The following is a 20,176-nucleotide window of genomic DNA, read 5'->3' as shown; positions in this document are numbered from 1 at the left end:
CCCAAGGCAGATGGAATCCTCCCAGACCAGGGATCAAACCTGTGTCCCCTGTCTTGGCAGGCAGATTCTTAACCACTGGGCCACAAGGGAGGGCCAATAAATAGCTTTCTTCCATCATTGCTCTATGGAAATAAAATTGAAAATAACAGCAATTATTCTGGAACGTCTAAGTGATGACAAGTCCATTGACACTTTCCTACTGGTGCTAGCAGAAAGTCAAGGAATGGAATGAATCAATTTCTAACACATCAGTGGAAATCACTACTGACTGAATTAATCATTCAAACATCATGTAGAAACAAGCTTGTAAAATTACACAGAAACACATCTACATGATTTGAGACTTACCCATTCTTCCTCTTTAAATTTATTTTGCTTCATTCTTTATCTTATAACCAGAGGGATTATTCCAATCCAAAGTGTGATCTGGTCACTCCTTTGCATAAAATATTTTAATGACTTCTCCTTTATTCTCAGTATACCACCCAAACTCCTAAGGGTAATCATGGTCATATAATATAATTATGTCACTGCCTCCCCCAAATATAAAAAAGAAAAGCCTCCTAGAATTAATGAGTGAGCCCAGCAAGATTACAGGATACAAGTCCAAGACACAAAAAATTAATCAGATTTTATATACTAATAGTTAACCTGGAAACAAATGAAAAACACAGTAGTATCTATAATCATTCCTAAGAAATGAAATACTTATGTACAAAATTTAAACATTTTCAGGATATGAATGCTGAAATTTTTAAATGTCAATGAAAAAATGAAACAAAACTAGATAAATGGAGCTGAAGACTGTACTTGTGGATTTGAAGGCTTTGTTGTTGCTGTTGTTCAGTCACTAAGTTGTGTCCAACTCTGTGATCCCATGGGCTGCAGCATGCCAGGCTTGCCTGTCCTTCACTGTCTTTCTGAGTTTGCTCAAACTCATGTCCACTGAGTTGGTGTTGCCATCCAGGCCATCTCATCCTCAGTCACTCCCTTCTCCTCCTGCCCTCAATGTTGCAGAATATCAGAGTCTTTTTCATTGAGTTGGCTCATTGCATCAGGTGGCCAAAGTTTGGAGCATCAGCTTCAGCATCAGTCTTTCGAATGAATACTCAGGGTTGATCTCCTTTAGGATTGACTGGTTTGATCTCCTTGATGTCCAAGGGACTCTCAAGAGTCTTCTTTAGCACCACAATTCAAAAGCATCAATTCTTTGGTGCTCATCCTTCATTATGATCCAACTCACATAATCCATACATGACTACTGGAAAAAACATAACTTTGACTATGTAGACCTTTGTCAGCAAAGTGGTGTCTCTGCTTTTTAATATGCTGTCTAGGTTTCTCAGCTTTTCTTCCAAGAAGCAAGTGTCTTTTAATTTCATGGCTGCAGTCACTGTCTGCAGTGATTTTGGAGCCCAAGAAATAAAATTTGCCACTGTTTCCATTTTCTCCCCATCTATTTGCCATGAAGTGATGAGATCAGTTGCCAGGATCTCAGTTTTGTGAATTTTGAGTTTTATGCCAGCTTTTTCACTTTCCTCTTTCACCTTCATCAAATAGCTCTTTAGTTCCTCTTTGCTTTCTGCCATTAAGGTGGTATTATCTACATATCTGAGATTGTTGATATGTCTCCTGGCAATCTTGACTCCAGCTTGTGGTTCATCCACTCCGGCATTTTGCCTGATGTACTCAAGTTAAATAAGCTAAAGTGACAATATACAGCCTTGGTGTACTCCTTTCCCAATTTTGAACCAGTCCATTGAAGACTTAACTGGTAGTAAAATATCAGTTTTTCTCAAAGTGATCTATAGGTTTTATGCAACTTTTTTCCAAAATCCAGCAGGATTTTCATAGACATAGACTATAGACAAACTCATTTCTGAATTCAGATGGAAAGATATAGGGCCTAGGATAACAAAACAACCTTGAAAAAGAAGAGAAAATTGGGAGGAATCATTTTATATGATTTAAGTCTTACTATATTTTTAAGGACATTATACAATGTTGGCAAAGTGCTGATCACATAGATTAATACAACAGAATAGAGAACCAATAAATAGACCGTTGCAAATATGACCAATTAAATTTTCACAAGCGTATCAAAGCAATTCAGTAACTAAATGATTTGGAGGACTTGGGCATCCACTAGCCAAAAATTTAAAAAATGAACTTTGACCTAAACCTTACATCTGAAACCAGTATTAGCCCCCAAAAGGACTCTAGGCTTAAATCTAAAATATAAAATTAGAAAACTTTTAGAAAAAAATATAGGATAAAATCTTTTGGATACACAGCTAGGCAATACATTCTTGGGCTTCCTTGGTGGCTTAGATGGTAAAGATTCTGTCTGCAATGCAGGAGACCTGGGCTAGATCCCTGGGTCAGGAAGATCCCCTGGAGAAGGGAATGACTACCCACTCCAGTATTCTTGCCTGGAGAATTCCATGGACAGAGGAGCCTGGCTGGCTACAGTCCATGGGGGTCACAACAGTCAGACATGATGGAGTGAATAACACTCTCACTTCACTAAATTCTTAAACCTGACACCAAAAACATGATTCATAAAAGAAAACATTAATAAACTAGATCTCATTAAAACTATTTTTTTTTTTTTTTTTGCCTAATACCCTGAGGAGAGAATGAAAAGACAAGTTAGAAACTGGGAGAAAAATTTGCACATAGACAAAGAACTAGTGACTAGAATGTATAAAGAACTCTCAAAACTCAGTAATAAAGAATCCAAATAGAAAGTAGATAACTATTTAAAAAAGAATTTTTTACAGAAGTGTTAGGTTTACAATGAAATTGAGAGGAAGGAATAGTTATTCCATATACGCCCTAAAAAAACAGACATCAGATCAGATCAGTCACTCAGTCGTGTCTGACTCTTTGCGAACCCATGAATCGCAGCATGCCAGTCCTCCCTGTCCATCACCAACTCCCGGAGTTCACTCAGACTCACGTCCATTGAGTCAGTGATGCCATCCAGCCATCTCATCCTCTGTCGTCCCCTTCTCCTCTTGCCCCCAATCCCTCCCAGCATCAGAGTCTTTTCCAATGAGTCAACTCTTCGCATGAGGTGGCCAAAGTACTGGAGTTTCAGCTTTAGCATCATTCCTTCCAAAGAAATCCCAGGGCTGATCTTCTTCAGAATGGACTGGTTGGATCTCCTTGCAGTCCAAGGGACTCTCAAGAGTCTTCTCCAACACCACAGTTCAAAAGCATCAATTCTTCGGCGCTCAGCCTTCTTCACAGTCCAACTCTCACATCCATATATGACCACTGGAAAAACCATAGCCTTGACTAGGTGAACCTTTGTTGGCAAAGCAATGTCTCTGCTTTTGAATATGCTGTCTAGGTTGGTCATAACTTTCCTTCCAAGGAGTAAGCATTTTTTAATTTCATGGCTGCAGTCACCATCTGCAGTGATTTTGAAGCCCAGAAAAATGAAGTCTGACACTGTTTCCACTGTTTCCCCATCTATTTCCCATGAAGTGATGGGACTGGATGCCATGATCTTCGTTTTCTGAATGTTGAGCTTTAAGCCAACTTTTGCACTCTCCACTTTCACTTTCATCAAGGGGCTTTTGAGTTCCTCTTCACTTTCTGCCATAAGGGTGGTATCATCTGCATATCTAAGGTTATTGATATTTCTCCTGGCAATCTTGATGCCAGCTTGTGTTTCTTCCAGTCCAGCGTTTCTAATGATGTACTCTGCATATAAGTTAAATAAACAGGGTGACAATATACAGCCTTGACAACTCCTTTTCCTATTTGGAACCAGACTGTTGTTCCATGTCCAGTTCTAACTGTTGCTTCCTGACCTGCATACAGATTTCTCAAGAGGTATCAGGTGGTCTGGGATTCCCATTTCTTTCAGAATTTTCCACAGTTTATTGTGATCCACACAGTCAAAGGCTTTGGCATAGTCAATAAAGCAGAAATAGATGTTTTTTCTGAAACTCTTTTGCTTTTTGCATGATCCAGTGGATGTTGGCAATTTGATCTCTGGTTCCTCTGCCTTTTCTAAAACCAGCTTGAACATCAGGAAGGTTCACAGTTCACATATTGCTGAAGCCTGGCTTGGAGAATTTTGAGCATTACTTTATTAGCGTGCAAGATGAGTGCAATTGTGCGGTAGTTTGAGCATTCTTTGGCATTGCCTTTCTTTGGGATTGGAATGAAAACTGACCTTTTCCAGTCCTGTGGCCACTGCTGAGTTTTCCAAATTTGCTGGCATATTGAGTGAAGCACTTTCACAGCATCATCTTTCAGGATTTGGAATAGTTCAACTGGAATTCCATCACCTCCACCAGCTTTGTTCATAGCTATGCTTTCTAAGGCCCACTTAACTTCATATTCCAGGATATCTGGCTCTAGGTCAGTGATCACACCATCGTGATTATCTAGGTCGTGAAGATCTTTTTTGTACAGTTCTTCTGTGTAGTCTTGCCCCCTCTTCTTAATATCTTCTGCTTCTGATAGGTCCATACCATTTCTGTCCTTTATCGAGCCCATCTTTGCATGAAATGCTCCTTTGGTATCTCTGATTTTCTTGAAGAGATCTCTAGTCTTTCCCATTCTGTTGTTTTTCTCTATTTCTTTGCATTGATCGCTGAAGAAGGCTTTCTTATTTCTTCTTGCTATTCTTTGGAACTCCTCATTCAGATGTTTATATCTTTCCTTTTCTCCTTTGTTTTTTGCTTCTCTTCTTTTCACAGCTATTTGTAAGGCCTCCCCAGACAGCCATTATGCTTTTTTGAATTTCTTTTCCATGGGGATGGTCTTGATCCCTGTCTCCTGTACAATGTCAGGAACCTCATTCCATAGTTCATCAGGCACTCTATCTATCAGATCTAGGCCCTTAAATCTGTTTCTCACTTCCACTGTATAATCGTAAGGGATTTGATTTAGGTCATACCTGAAAGGCCTAGTGGTTTTCCCTACTTTCTCCAATTTCAGTCTGAATTTGGCAATAAGGAGTTCATGATCTGAGCCACAGTCAGCTCCTGGTCTTGTTTTTGCTTACTGTACAGAGCTTCTCCATCTTTGGCTGCAAAGAATATAATCAATCTGATTTCGGTGTTGACCATCTGGTGATGTCCATGTGTAGAGTCTTCTCTTGTGTTGTTGGAAGAGGGTATTTGTTATGACCAGTGCATTTTCTTGGCAAAACTCTATTAGTCTTTGCCCTGCTTCATTCCGTATTCCTGCGTCCAAGGTCAGGGGTGGCGATCAGAGGAGTTACCCCGTGTCTGAGGTCAGGGGTGGCGGCCAGGAGGAGATACCCCATGCCCCAAGCCTGAGGCCAGGGGCGGTGGGCGGGAGGAGCTACCCCATGCCCCTAAGCCCGAGGCCAGGGGCAGCGGCCTGGAGGAGCTACCCCACGCCCCCATGCCCGAGACCAAGGGCGGCGGCTGGGAGGAGCAACTCCACATCTAAGGAGCCGTGGCTGCGTGTGCGCAAGAGGGCCTAGAGGAGCTATCCCACACTGAAAGTCAGGAAGGGCGGCAGTGCGGAGATACCCCTCATCCAAGGTAAGGAGCAATGGCTGAGCTTTGCTGGAGCAGCCGTGAAGAGATACCCCACACCAAAGTAAGAGAAACCCAAGTAAGGCAGTAGGTGTTGCAAGAGGGCATCAGAAGGCAAACACACTGAAACCATACTCACAGAAAACTAGTCAATCTAATCACACTAGGACCACAGCCTTGTCTAACTCAGTGAAACTAAGCCATGCCTGTGGGGCAACCCAAAATGGGAGGGTCATGGTGGAGAGATCTGACAGAATGTGGTCCACTGGAGAAGGGAATGGCAAACCACTTCAGTATTCTTGCCTTGAGAACCCCATGAACAGTATGAAAAGGCAAAATGATAGGATACTGAAAGAGGACCTCCCCAGGTCAGTAGGTGCCCAATATGCTACTGGAGATCAGTGGAGAAATAACTCGAGAAAGAATGAAGGGATGGAGCCAAAGCAAAAAGAATACCCAGCTGTGGATGCGACTGGTGATAGAAGCAAGGTCGGATGCTGTAAAGAGCATTATTGCATAGGAACCTGGAATGTCAGGTCCATGAATCAAGGCAAATTGGAAGTGGTCAAACAAGAGATGGCAAGAGTGAATGTCAACATTCTAGGAATCAGCGAACTGAAATGGATTGGAATGGGTGAATTTAACTCAGATGACCATTATATCTACTACTGCAGACAGGAATCCCTCAGAAGAAATGGAGTGGCCATCATGGTCAACAAAAGAGTCCAAAATGCAGTACTTGGATGCAATCTCAAAAATGACAGAATGATCTCTGTTCGTTTCCAAGCAAACCATTCAATATCACAGTAATCCAAGTCTATGCCCCAACCAGTAACGCTGAAGAAGCTGAAGTTGAACGGTTCTGTGAAGACCTACAAGACCTTTTAAAACACCAAAACAAACAAACAAACAAACAACAACAACAACAAAAAAACCATACATAGCCTCCCTCATTAGGAATAATACCCACCAGAATGGCACATTTTTCATGAGCGATGAACCTACACTGACACATTACAATCACACGAACTCCACAGTTTAGGGTTCATTCTTGGTGTTGTGCATTCTATGGGTTTGGGCAAAATATAACAATGTACCAATATAGGCACAATAGCATTTCCACTGTGGTAAAAATCCTTTTGGCTTTTGTCAGTTTGATCTCCTTCCATTCCACAACCCCATAATCATCAGTTTTTTTATTGTCTTCTGGAGTCAAACAGCATTTTCAGAATGATTTCTTTCATTTAGTAATATGCATTTCAGTATTCTTCAGTATACTTCCAGAACCCCATGAACAGTATGAAAAGGCAAAAAGATAGGACACTGAAAAATGAACTCCCTAAGTCAGTAGGTGCCCAATATGCTACTGGAGACCAGTGGAGAAATAACACCAAAAAGAATGAAGGGATGGAGCCAAAGCAAAAACAACACCCAGTTGTGGATGTGACTGGTGAAAGAAGCAAGGTCTGATGATGTAAAGAGCAGTATTGCATAGGAACCTGGAATGTTAGGTCCACGAATCAAGGCAAATTGTAAGTGGTCAAACAAGAGATGACAAGAGTGAATGTCAACATTCTAGGAATCAGTGAACTAAAATGGACTGGAATGGGTAAACTTAACTCAGATGACCATTATATCTACTACTGTGGGCAGGAATTCCTTAGAAGAAACAGAGTAGCCAACATAGTCAACAAAAGAGTTCAAAATGGTGCTCGCTTTGGCAGCACATATACTAAAATTGGAACGATACAGAGAAGATTAGCATGGCCCCTGCGCAAGGATGACACGCAAATTCGTGAAGTGTTCCATATTTTTCTCAAAATGGATTAAAGATCTAAACATAAGACCAGAAACTATAAAACTCCTAGAGGAGAACATAGGCAAAACACTCTCTGACATACATCACAGCAGGATCCTCTATGACCCACCTCCTAGGATATCAGAAATAAAAGCAAAAATAAACAAATGGGACCTAATTAACCTTAAAAGCTTCTGCACATCAAAGGAAACTATAAGCAAGGTGAAAAGACAGCCTTCAGAATGGGAGAAAATAATAACAAATGAAGCAACTGACAAACAACTAATCTCAAAAATATACAAGCAACTCCTACAGCTCAACTCCAGAAAAATAAATGACCCAATCAAAAAATGGGCCAAAGAACTAAATAGACATTTCTCCAAAGAAGACATACAGATGGCTAACAAACACATGAAAAGATGCTCAACATCACTCATTATCAGAGAAATGCAGATCAAGACCACTATGAGGTACCATTTCACACCAGTCAGAATGGCTGCGATCCAAAAGTCTACAAATAATAAATGTTGGAGAGGGTGTGGAGAAAAGGGAACCCTCTTACACTGTTGGTGGGAATGCAAACTAGTACAGCCACTGTGGAGAACACTGTGGAGATTCCTTAAAAAACTGGAAATAGAACTGCCTTATGATCCAGCAATCCCACTGCTGGGCATACACACTGAGGAAACCAGAAGGGAAAGAGACACGTGTACCCCAATGTTCATCGCAGCACTGTTTATAATAGCCAGGACATGGAAGCAACCTAGATGTCCATCAGCAGATGAATGGATAAGAAAGCAGTGGTACATATACACAATGGAGTATTACTCAGCCATTAAAAAGAATTCATTTGAATCAGTTCTAATGAGGTGGATGAAACTGGAGCCTATTATACAGAGTGAAGTAAGCCAGAAGGAAAAACACCAATACAGTATACTAACGCATATATATGGAATTTAGAAAGATGATAACAATGACCCTGTGTATGAGACAGCGAAAGAGACACTGATGTATGGAACAGTCTTATGGACTCTGTGGGAGAGGGAAAGGGTGGGAAGATTTGGGAGAATGGCATTGAAACCTGTAAAATATCATGTATGAAACGAGATGCCAGTCCAGGTTCAATGCACGATACTGTATGCTTGGGGCTAGTGCACTAGGACGACCCAGAGGGATGGTATGGGGAGGGAGGAGGGAGGAGGGTTCAGGATGGGGAGCACATGTATACCTGTGATGGATTCATTTTGATATTTGGCAAAACTAATACAATTATGTAAAGTTTAAAAACTAAAAAAAAAAAAAAAACAAAGAGTTCAAAATGCAGTACTTGGATGCAATTTCAAAAATGACAGAATGATCTCTGTTTGTTTCCAAGGCAAGCCATTCAATATCACAGTAATCCAAGTCTATGCCCCGACCAGTAAGGCTGAAGAAGCTGAAGTTGAATGGTTCTATGAGGACTTACAAGACCTTTTAGAACTAACACCCAAAAAAATATGTCGTTTTCATTATAGGGGACTGGAATACAAAAGCAAGAAGTCAAGAAACACCTGGAGTAACATGCAAATTTGGCCTTGGAGTATAGAATGAAGCAAAGCAAAGGCTGATAGAGTTTTGTCAAAAGAACACACTGGTCATAGCAAACACCCTCTTCCAACAACACAAGAGAAGACTCTACACAGGGACATCATCAGATGGTCAACACCGAAATCAGATTGATTATATTCTTTGCAGCCAAAGATGGAGAAGCTCTATACAGTCAGCGAAAACAAGACCGGGAGCTGACTGTGGCTCAGATCATAAGCTCCTTATTGCCAAAATCAGACTGAAATTGGAGAAAGTGGGGAAATTCATTAGACCATTCAGGTATGACCTAAATCAAATCCCTTATGATTATACAGTGGAAGTGAGAAATAGATTTAAGGGACTAGATCTGATAGACAGAGTGCCTGATGAACTATGGACAGAGGTTTGTGACATTGTACAGGAGACAGAGATCAAGACCATTCCCAAGAAAAAGAAATGCAAAAAGGCAAAATGGCTGGCTGAGGAGGCCTTACAAATAGCTGTGGAAAGAAGAGAAGCAGAAAAAAGGAGAAAAGGAAAGATATAAGCATCTGGATGCAGAGTTCCAAAGAATACCAAGGAGAGATAAGAAAATCTTCCTCAGTGATCAATGCCAAAGAAATAGAGAAAAACCATAGAATGGGAAAGACTAGAAATCTCTACAAGAAAATTAGAGATACCAAGGGAACACTTCATGCAAAGATGGGCTCAATAAAGGACAGAAGTGGTATGGACCTAACAGAAGCAGAAGATATTAAGAAGAGGTGGCAACAATACAAAGAAGAACTGTACAAAAAAGATCTTCACAACCCAGATAATCATGATGGTGGGACCACTCACCTAGAGCCATGTATCCTGGAATGTGAAGTCAAGTTGGCCTTAGGAAGCATCACTATGAACAAAGCTAGTGGATGTGATGGAATTCCAGTTAAGTGTAAGTAAGTGTTAGTCGCTCAGTTGCGCCCGACTCTTGGTGACCCCATTGACTGCAGCTGACCAGGATCCTCTGTCCATGAGATTTTCCAGGCGAGGATACTGGAGTGGGTTGCCATTTCCTTCTCCAGGGGATCTTCCCAACCCAGGAGTTGAACCCGGGTCTCCTGAACTGCAGGCAAATTCTTTACCGACTGAACTACAAGGGAATTCCAGTTGAGCTCTTTCAAATCCTAAAAGATGATGCTGTGAAAGTGCTTCACTCAATATGCCAGCAAATTTGGAAAACTCAGCAGTGGCCACAGGATTGGAAAAGGTCAGTTTTCATTCCAATCCCAAAGAAAGGCAATGCCAAAGAATGCTCAAACTACCGCACTCATCTCACACACTAGTAAAGTAATGCCCAAAATTCGTCAAGCTAGGCTTCAGCAATATGTGAACTGTGAACTTACCGATGTTCAAGCTGGTTTAGAAAAGGCAGAGGAAGCAGAGATCAAACTGCCAACATCCTCTGGATCATCGAAAAAGCAAGAGAGTTCCAGAAAAACATCTATTTCTGCTTTATTGACTATGCCAAAGCCTTTGACTGTGTGGATCACAAGAAACTGCAGAAAATTCTGAAAGAGATGGGAATACAAAAGCACCTGACCTGCCTCTTGAGAAACCTGTATGCAGGTCAGGAAGCAACAGTTAGAACTGGACATGGAACAACAGACTGGTTCCAAATAGGAAAAGGAGTACGTCAAGGCTATATATTGTCACCCTGCTTATTTGCCTTATATGCAGAGTACATCATGAGAAACACTAGGCTGGAAGAAGCACAAGCTGGAATCAAGATTTTCGGGAGAAATATCAATAACCTCAGATATGCAGATGACACCATCCTTATGGCAGAAAATGAAGAATATGCAGAGTACATCATGAGAAACACTGGGCTGGAAGAAGCACAAGCTGGAATCAAGATTTTTGGGAGAAATATCAATAACCTCAGATATGCAGATGACACCATCCTTATGGCAGAAAATGAAGAAGCACTAAAGCGCCTCTTGATGAAAGTGAAAGAGGAGAATGAAAAAGTTGGCTTAAAGCTCAACATTCAGAAAACAGATCATGGCATCCAGTCCCATCACTTCATGGCAAATAGATGGGGAAACAGTGGCTGACTTTATTTTCTTGGGCTCCAAAATCACTGCAGATGGTGATTGTGGCCATGAAATTAAAAGATGTTTATTCCTTGAAAGCAAAGTTATGACCAACCTAGACAGCACATTAAAAGCAGAGACATTACTTTGTCAACAAAGGTCCATCTAATCAAGGCTATGGTTTTCCCAGTAATCTTGTATGGATGTGAGAGGTCGACTATAAAGAAAGCTGAGTGCTTAAGAATTGATGCTTTTCAACTGTGGTTTTGGAGAAGACTCCTGAGAGTCCCTTGGACTGCAAGGAGATCCAACCAATCCATCCTAAAGGAAATCAGTCCTGGGTGTTCACTGGAAGGACTGATGTTGAAGCTGAAACTCCAATATCTTGGCCACCTGATGCAAAGAGCTGACTCGTTTTAAATCCCCTGATGTTGGGAAAGATTGAAGGCAGGAGGAGAAGGGCACGACAGAGGACAAGATGGTTAGATGGCATCACCGACTCAATGGACATGAGTCTGAGTAAACTCTGAGAGTTGGTGATGGACAGGGAGGCCTGGTTTGTTGCATTTCATGGGGTTGCAAAGAGTTGGACACGACTGAGTGACTGAACTGTGCTGGAATGAGCAGCAAAGAATTGCTGCTTTTGAACTGTGGTGTTGGAGAAGACTCTTGAGAGTCTTCTCCTGAGAGTCTCCTTGGACTGCAAGGAGATCCAACCAGTGCATCCTAAAGGAGATCAGTCCTGGGTGTTCTTTGGAAGGACTGATGTTGAAGCTGAGACTCCACTACTTTGGCCACCTGATCCAAAGATCGGACTCATTTGAAAAGATCCTGATGCTGGGAAAGTTTGAGTGGTGGAGGAGGAGGAGGTTGGATTGCATTGCAAACTCAGTGGACATGAGTTTGGGTGAACTCTGGGAGTTGGTGATGGACAGGAAGGCCTGGCATGCTGAGGTTCATGGAATTGCAAAAAGTCAGATATGACTGAGCAACTGAACTGAACTGAATATGCATTTAAGTTTCTCCATGTCTTTTCATGGATTGATAGCTCATTTTTAAATACCTCTGAATAATAATTTTTTGTCTGAATGTTCCATCATTTATCCATTCATCCACTCAAAGATGTCTTGTCTGCTTCCAAATTTGGGTAATTATGAATAAAGTTGCTAAAAACATACTTACGCAGGTTTTTACGTGGACTGAATTTTCCAGATTCTTTGGAAATACCAAGGAGTGCAGTTGCTAAATCATAAGGTGCCAGTATATTTAGTTGTATAAGGAACCACAAAATTCTTTCCAAAGGTATGGTATCATTTTGCCTTTCCCAGTGTATGAGAGTTGCTTGTTGCCTCATATCCTCTAAGCATTTGGTTTTGTCAGTGTTCCAGATTCTGATCATAATGGGTATGCAGTCATACCTCATCATTATTCATTACTCTAATTGCATCTCCCTGATGGTATACAGTTAGAACTGGACATGGAACAACAGACTGGTTCCAAATAGGAAAAAGAGTATGTCAAGCCTGTATATTGTCACCCTGCCTATTTAACTTATATGCAGAGTACATCATGAGAAACGCTGGGCTGGAAGAAGCACAAGCTGGAATCAAGATTGCCCTGAGAAATAGCAATAACCTCAGATATGCAGATGACACCACCCTTATGGCAGAAAGTGAAGAGGAACTAAAAAGCCTCTTGATGAAAGTGAAAGAGGAGAGTGAAAAAGTTGGCTTAAAGCTCAACATTCAGAAAACTAAGATCATGGCATCTGGTCCCATCACTTCATGGCATATAGATGGGGAAACAGTGGAAACAGTGTTAGACTTTATTTTTCTGGGCTCCAAAATCACTGCAGATGGTGATTGCAGCCATGAAATGAAAAGACACTTACTTCTTGGAAGGAAAGTTATGACCAACCTAGATAGCATATTGAAAAGCAGAGATATTACCCTGCCAACAAAAGTCCGTCTAGTCAAGGCTATGGTTTTTCCAGTGGTCATGTATGGATGTGAGAGTTGGACTGTGAAGAAAGCCGAGCATGGAAGAATTGATGCTTTTGAACTGTGGTGTTGGAGAAGACTCTTAAGAGTCCTTTGGATTGCAAGGAGGTCCAACCATTCTATCCTAAAGGATATCAGTCCTTGGTGTTCATTGGAAGGAGTGATGCTGAAGCTGAAACTCCAATACTTTGGCCACCTCATGCGAAGAGTTGACTCATTGGAAAAGACCCTGATCCTGGGAGAGATTGGGGGCAGGAGGAGAAGGGGACAACAGAGGATGAGATGGCTGGATAGCATCAACGACTCGATGGACATGAGTTTGTGAACTCCGGGAGTTGGTGATGGACAGGGAGACATGGCGTGCTGTGATTCATGGAGTCACAAAGAGTCGGACACGGCTGAGCGACTGAACTGAACTGATGGTATATGGTATGGAACATTTTTTTTTAATGTGCTCATTTGCCATCTGTATATCTTTTTTGATGATGTATCTATTAAGTTTGAGTTTTAAGAGCCTTTTGTATATATAAATTTTGGATAGCAGTTATTTAGTGGGTGCGTCTTTTGCAAATATTTTCTCCCAGTCTGGTTTGTTTTTAATTCTCTTACTAGTGTTTTTCCTAGAGTAAAAGTTTTTTAATTTTCATGAAGTCCAGCTTATTAATTATTTCTTTAATGGATTGCATCTTTGATGTTGTAGCTAAAAATATATCATCATACCCAAGGGCATGTAGGTTTTCCCTTACGTTGTCTTCCAGTTTTATAATTTTGCATTTTTTCTTTTAGGTTCATGATCAATTTTGAGTTATTTTTCATAAAGTGTATTTGATCAGTGTCTAGATAATTTCTGTGTATGTATATGTTCAATTGTTCAAATACCATTTGTTGAAAAGGCTACTTTTTCTCCTTTCTATTGCCTTTGCTCTTTTGTCCAAGTTCAGTTGACTACATTTATGAGGGTCTATTTCTGGTCTCTCTTTTCTGTCCCATTAATCTTTTTGTCTTATTTTGTCACACTATCTTGATTACTGTAGTTAGATAACTAGTCTTGACATTGAATAGTCTGTTCTCAATTTTCTTCTCCTTCAATATTGGGTTGGCTATTATAGGTCTTTTGCCATATAAACTTTAGAATTATTTTGTCAAAATACATAAAATGACTTTCTGTACTTTTTATTGTGGTTATATTGAATCTATAGATCATATTGGGAAGAGCTGACATCTTGACAATGTCAAGTTGTTGAGTTTTCCTATCTGTAAACATGGAGTATCTCTGGATTTGTTTAGTTCTTCGATTCTGTTCATCCAAATGTTGTGCTTTTCCTCATATAGAACTTGTACATGTATTTTTAGATTTTTACCTAAGCATTTCATTTTTAGGGTGCTGATATAAAGGGCATTTTGTTTTCAATTCCACATTTTTTTTTTTTTTTTTTGTTAATTGTTAATGTAATGAAAAGCAACTGACTTTGGTTTATTCTCCTCCCACCCTGGACAGAACGCTAATATCATGCGACTCAAAGCCCCAGCCCTCTAGTCACTTGGCCCCACTGGTTGTTCTTTCCGGTATGACTATCCTCACAGTAGCATAAGCTATTGTTGACTGAAAAATATACACAAGTGAAGAGTTGAGAATTATGTTTTGACAGAATTATTGAGGACTATAGCCCATGGTTGGCAGCCTCTGAGGGACTGTTTCAAAAGGGTAAGGGAGGATCCCAGAATATATAAGTGTTAGATGTTCAGTTGTCTGACTCTTTGTGACCCCATGAACTGTTGCCCACTAGGCCCCTCATTCCATGAAATTTTCCTGGCAAGAATACTGGAGTGGGTTAGCCATTCCCTTTTCCAGGGGATCTTATGGATCCAGGGATCGAACCTGGTCTCCTGAATTGCAGGCAGATTCTTTACCATCTAAGTCACCAGGGAAGCCAAGAATATACAAGAGTTTTTGCTGGGAAAAAAAAAAGAATTTGAACATCAAAAGATTACCACTAACCATAAAAGAGGCATCTCAAATTAATAATAATTTTAGTGCTTTTCTATGAATGGGAAGATGAAAGAATCTGGACTCACTGGAATTAGTCCTTTGATAGGCATTTTAACTGTCTAGGACCAGTGTCCTGTTTTTCTCCTTCTTGAATTCCTATCAGGAGGCACTGTTTTGGGCAGCTGTTGTGACTGATAGAGTTATGGCCACAGCTTCCTTTGTTTACTGAAATGGCAGGTGTCATTCTTTGTCTACTCTAACCAGGATGTTCCTGTTACTTGGGAAAATCCAAAGGTTTCAAGGTTGCCTCCAGGAACTGGGACAAGGCCAGACCATGGGCAAGAGACGTGAGCAGACATTTCCCAGAAGAGTCATAGTAAACATTTCCCAGAAAAGACATGAACAGACATTTCCCAGAGGAGAATATCCAGAGAGCAAAGACCAAGAATAGATGCTTATGGCCGTTAATCACTATAGAAGTAAAAATTAAAACGACACGATAAGTAGCTAAAATTTGCCAAAATTAAAAAAAAAAAAAAAGGAATGACAATGCAAAATTCTGATGAGGATGCAGAGAAACTGCATTGCTCATGGAGTATAAAATATTACAGATACTCAGGGAAATGGTTTAACAATTTTTTAAAATTGTGATAAGAATAGTTAATAGGAGACCTCTTCTCTTAACAATTTTTTAAATACATAACATAGCATTTTTATCTATAGGTACAATGTACAGTTCAGTCACTCAGTCACGTCCAACTCTTTGCGACCCCATGAACCACAGCACGCCAGGCCTCCCTGTCCATCACTAACTCCCGGAGTCTACCCAAACTCATGTCCAGTGAGTCAGTGATGCCATCCAACCACCTCATCCTCTGTCGTCCCCTTCTTCTCCTGCCCTCAATCCTTCCCAACATCAGGGTCTTTTCCAATGAGTCAGCTCTTCATATCAGGTGGCCAAAATATTGGAGTTTCAGCTTCAACATCAGTCCTTCCAATGAACACCCAGGACTGATTTCCTTTAGCATGGACTGGTTGGATCTCCTTGCAGTCCAAGGAACTCTCAAGAGTCTTCTCCAACATCACAGTTCAAAAGCATCAATTCTTCTGCAGTCAGCTTTCAGATATCTAAAACTCATTCATCTTACATAAATGAAATTTTATGTATGTTTATTAGCAACTCCAATTTTTCCTTCCCTCCAGTTTCTGGCAGCCACCATTCTGTCCTTGGCATCTATGAGTGTGATTATTGTAGATACCTCAGGTAACTGGAATCATGTAGAGTTTGTCCTTCTGTGATTGGCTATAGAACTCCTGGGGATTCTCCAGGCAAGACTACTGGAGTGGGTTGCCATTTCTTACTCCAGGGGTTCTTTTTGATCCAGGGATCAAACTCATGTCTCTCGGGTCTCTGGAAGTGGTAGGCAGATTCTTTACCACTACACCTCCTGGGAAGTCATCTGGCTTCCTTTAATTAACAATAATCTGGGATATCTGGTTCTCTTTAATTAACAACACTTGTTTGATGTTCAGACTACCTGCTGCTGCTGCTGCTAAGTCACTTCAGTTGTGTCCAATTCTGTGTGACCCCATAGACGGCAGCCAACCAGGCTCCCCCGTCCCTGGGATTCTCCAGGCAAGAACACTGGAGTGAGTTGCCATTTCCTTCTCCAGTGCATGAAAGTGAAAAGTGAAAGTGAAGTCGTTCAGTCGTGTCCGACCCTCAGCGACCCCACGGGTTGCAACCTACCAGGCTCCTCCGTCCATGGGATTTTCCAGGCAGGAGTACTGGCTGCTGCTGCTGCTGCTGCTAAGTCGCTTCAGTCATGTCCGACTCTGTGCAACCCCAGAGATGGCAGCCCACCAGGCTCCCCCGTCCCTGGGATTCTCCAGGCAAGAACACTGGAGGGGATTGCCATTTCCTTCTCCAATGCATGAAAGTGAAAAGTGAAAGTGAAGTCGCTCAGTCGTGTCCGACTCCTAGCGATCCCATGGACTGCAACCTACCAGGCTCTTCCGTCCGTGGGATTTTCCAGGCAAGAGTACTGGAGTGGGGTGCAATTGCCTTCTCTGCAGATTGTTGTAAAATTTCCATTTAACCAGGCTCCTTCCCTCTCCTCAGAGCAGTTCTCTCAGGGCCACTTAAGATGTTGCCTCCAAAACTTGAAGTCCTAAAAATTCCCACCAAATAAAACGTAACTCTCAACTTTTAGGTTGTGAATATTTCTCTAAGGTGACAGCAGGAGGCTCCTTTCCTTGTCTTTTTAGCAAGCCTTATTATAACTAAATTTAATTGGGTACCCCTTACTTCCCTGGTGGCTTAGACAGTAAAGTGTCTGCCTACAATGTGGGAGACCTGGGTTCAATCCCTGGATTGGGAAGATCTCCTGGAGAAGGAAATGGCAATCCACTCCAGTATTCCTGCCTGGAGAATCCCATGGACGGAGGAGCCTGGTAGGCTACAGTCCATGGGGTTGCAAAGAGTCAGACACGACTGAGTGACTTCACTTTCACTTTCACTGCTCTACTCATTTCTGACCTGAGCCCAACTTTCTAATCTTGTGTAATCACACAACAGCCTGCCTAGCTTGTCGGTTCTTCCCATAGATCAAAGAAGTAGAAATGTAGAATAAGATGACCAGGTCTCTTCTGTAGCTTCCCCTTAAGTGACCTCCCAAACAAACCATGTGGCTAACCTGTGATCAGGATAAAGGAGCAAGTCTAGAGGAAGATCAGGAGGAGACAGGCCTGTACTCAGTGGAGGATGGTGATGACTTTGATCCACTTCCTCAGTGATTAACTGAGGTTACTTCCCCCTTTTTCTTTAAGACTTTCAGGGCTAGCAGCATCTTTGGAGGTGGTTCTAAGGGGACTGAGCCCACAATCTTCCCAGATTGTTGGCATTCCGATTAAAAACAGCTTGTCCCTGTACCAATGTCCATGAGTTTGATTTTGTAAGCAATGAGCAGTCCCCCTCACTTCAGTTGGTAACTTGCTGAGAGCTCTTTTCTGCAAAGAACTCTTTCCTGTCAAAAGATGATTACAAAAAAAAAAAACCAAAAAAACAAAAAAACTAGATTAGATAAAGCAAAAAAAAAAAATACTCATTTCAAACTTTCAAGCTCATAGGTAGTGCTAATGGTAAAGAACCTGCCTACCAATGCAGGATACATAAGAGACATGGGTTCAATCCCTGGGTCAGGAAGATCCCCTGGAGGAGGACATGGAAACCCACTCCAGAATTCTGGCCTGGAAAATCCCATGGACAGAAGATCCTGGAGGGCTACAGTCCATTGGGTCGCAAAGAGTCAGACATGGCTGAAGCCACTTAGCACATATGATCATATAGTCAGAACCTGCTATCTAATTTGCAAGTGCAAAATAAAAAGAGTGGAGTTCTTTGTTTAAAAAAATCATTAATAATTTCAAGATACTGATGGTTGGGCATTAAGCCAAGTATGAAACCCTTTTCAGCACAGAGAACTGTGGTCCTGAATGGTCTGTATGTCCACATAGCTGATGGCACACACAGAATCATTTTTATGTCCAGCTGCAGTTCATCATTGTCTGTGAAATTTTAGTATTCTTGCTTCTTGAAGAGGGTACTTTTCTCTGCTGAGCTACCTAACAAGAGTTGTTTGGCTTAGCATGAGGCAGGAAATAAATGGACTTTAGGCTTGTCATTTATAACTAGCCTTCTTTTTTAAAAAAATTAAATTAATTACGATTAACTTACAATTACTAATTACTTTACAATATTGCAGTGGTTTTTTCCATACATTGACATGAATCAGCCATGGGTGTACAGTGTTCCACATTCTGAACCCCCCTCCCACCTCCCTCCTCATCCCATCTCTCAGGGTCATCCCAGTGTACCAGCCCTGAGCACCCTGTCTCATGCATCAAACCTGGACTGGCGATCTGTTTTACATATGATAACATACATGTTTCAATGCTGTTCTCTCAAATCATCTCACCCTCGCCTTCTCCGACAGAGTCCAAAAGACTGTTCTATACATCTGTGTCTCTTTTGCTGCTTTGCATATAGGGTCATCATTACCATCTTTCTAAATTCCATATATATGCATTAGTATACTGTATCAGTATTTTTATTTCTGACTTACTTCACTCTGTATAATAGGTTCCAGTTTCATCCATCTCATTAGAACTGATTCAAATGCATTCTTTTTAATGGCTGAGTAATATCCCATTGTGCATATGTACCACAGCTTTCTTATCCATTCGTCTGCCGATGGCCATCTAGGTTGCTTCCATGTCCTGGCTATTATAAACAGTGCTGCGATGAACAATGGGGTACATGTGTCTCTTTCCCTTCTGGTTTCCTCAGTGTGTATGCCCAGCAGTGGGATTGCTGGGTTGTATGGCAGTTCTATTTCCAGTTTTTTTAAAGGAATCTCCACACTGTTCTCCATAGTGGCTGTACTAGTTTGCATTCCCACCAACAGTGTAAGAGGGTTCACTTTTCTCCACACCCTCGTCAGCATTTATTTTTTGTAGACTTTTGGATAGCAGCCATTCTGACTGGCGTGAAATGGTACCTCATTGTGGTTTTGATTTGCATTTCTCTGATAATGAGTGATGTTGAGCATTTTTCATGTGTTTGTTAGCCATCTGTATGTCTTCAGAGAAAAGTCTGTTTAGTTCTTTGGCCCATTTTTTTATTGGGTCATTTATTTTTCTGGAATTGAGCTGCAGGAGCTGCTTGTATATTTTTGAGATTAATTCTTTGTCAGTTCCTTTGTTTGCTATTATTTTCTCCCATTCTGAAGGCTGCCTTTTCACCTTCCTTATAGTTTCCTTCATTGTGCAAAAGCTTTTGTTTTTTTTCATTGTTTTGTCTCATTTGTTTATTTTTGCTTTTATTTCCATTACTTTGGGAGGTGGGTCATAGAGGATCCTGCTGTGATTTATGTCAGAGAGTGTTTTGCCTATGTTTTCCTCTAGGAGTTTTATAGTTTTTGGCCTTACGTTTAGATCTTTAATCCATTTTGAGTTTATTTTTGTGTATGGTGTATAACTAGCCTTGTGTTCCAACTTGCTGAGACAGGAGACAAGTTGTCTCCAGACTAGATATTTATGATGAACTTTCTGTCTGCATTTGGAGATAATAATAGCCACAGGAAGAGGCTGAATAGCTAGGCTTTGTTTCTCATGTTCACTTTAAGATAACAATTATGGCAGAGATAAAGAAGGGC

At 41.1% G+C, this 20,176-nt stretch overlaps 1 non-coding gene across 1 annotated transcript; it reads left to right on the top strand.

The window, feature by feature from the left end:
* The first annotated feature begins 7,239 nt into the window (after nt 1–7,239).
* Nucleotides 7,240–7,346, top strand: LOC139183382 (U6 spliceosomal RNA). The gene has a single exon (XR_011566971.1). It is a non-coding gene; the product is annotated as a U6 spliceosomal RNA (small nuclear RNA).
* Nucleotides 7,347–20,176: the final 12,830 nt, after the last annotated feature.

Source organism: Bos indicus, chromosome 5, assembly GCF_029378745.1.
Source record: "Bos indicus isolate NIAB-ARS_2022 breed Sahiwal x Tharparkar chromosome 5, NIAB-ARS_B.indTharparkar_mat_pri_1.0, whole genome shotgun sequence".
Taxonomy (NCBI): domain Eukaryota; kingdom Metazoa; phylum Chordata; class Mammalia; order Artiodactyla; family Bovidae; genus Bos; species Bos indicus.
The sequence above is the reverse complement of the archived record's forward strand: the minus strand, read 5'-3'. Positions and strand labels throughout refer to the sequence as shown.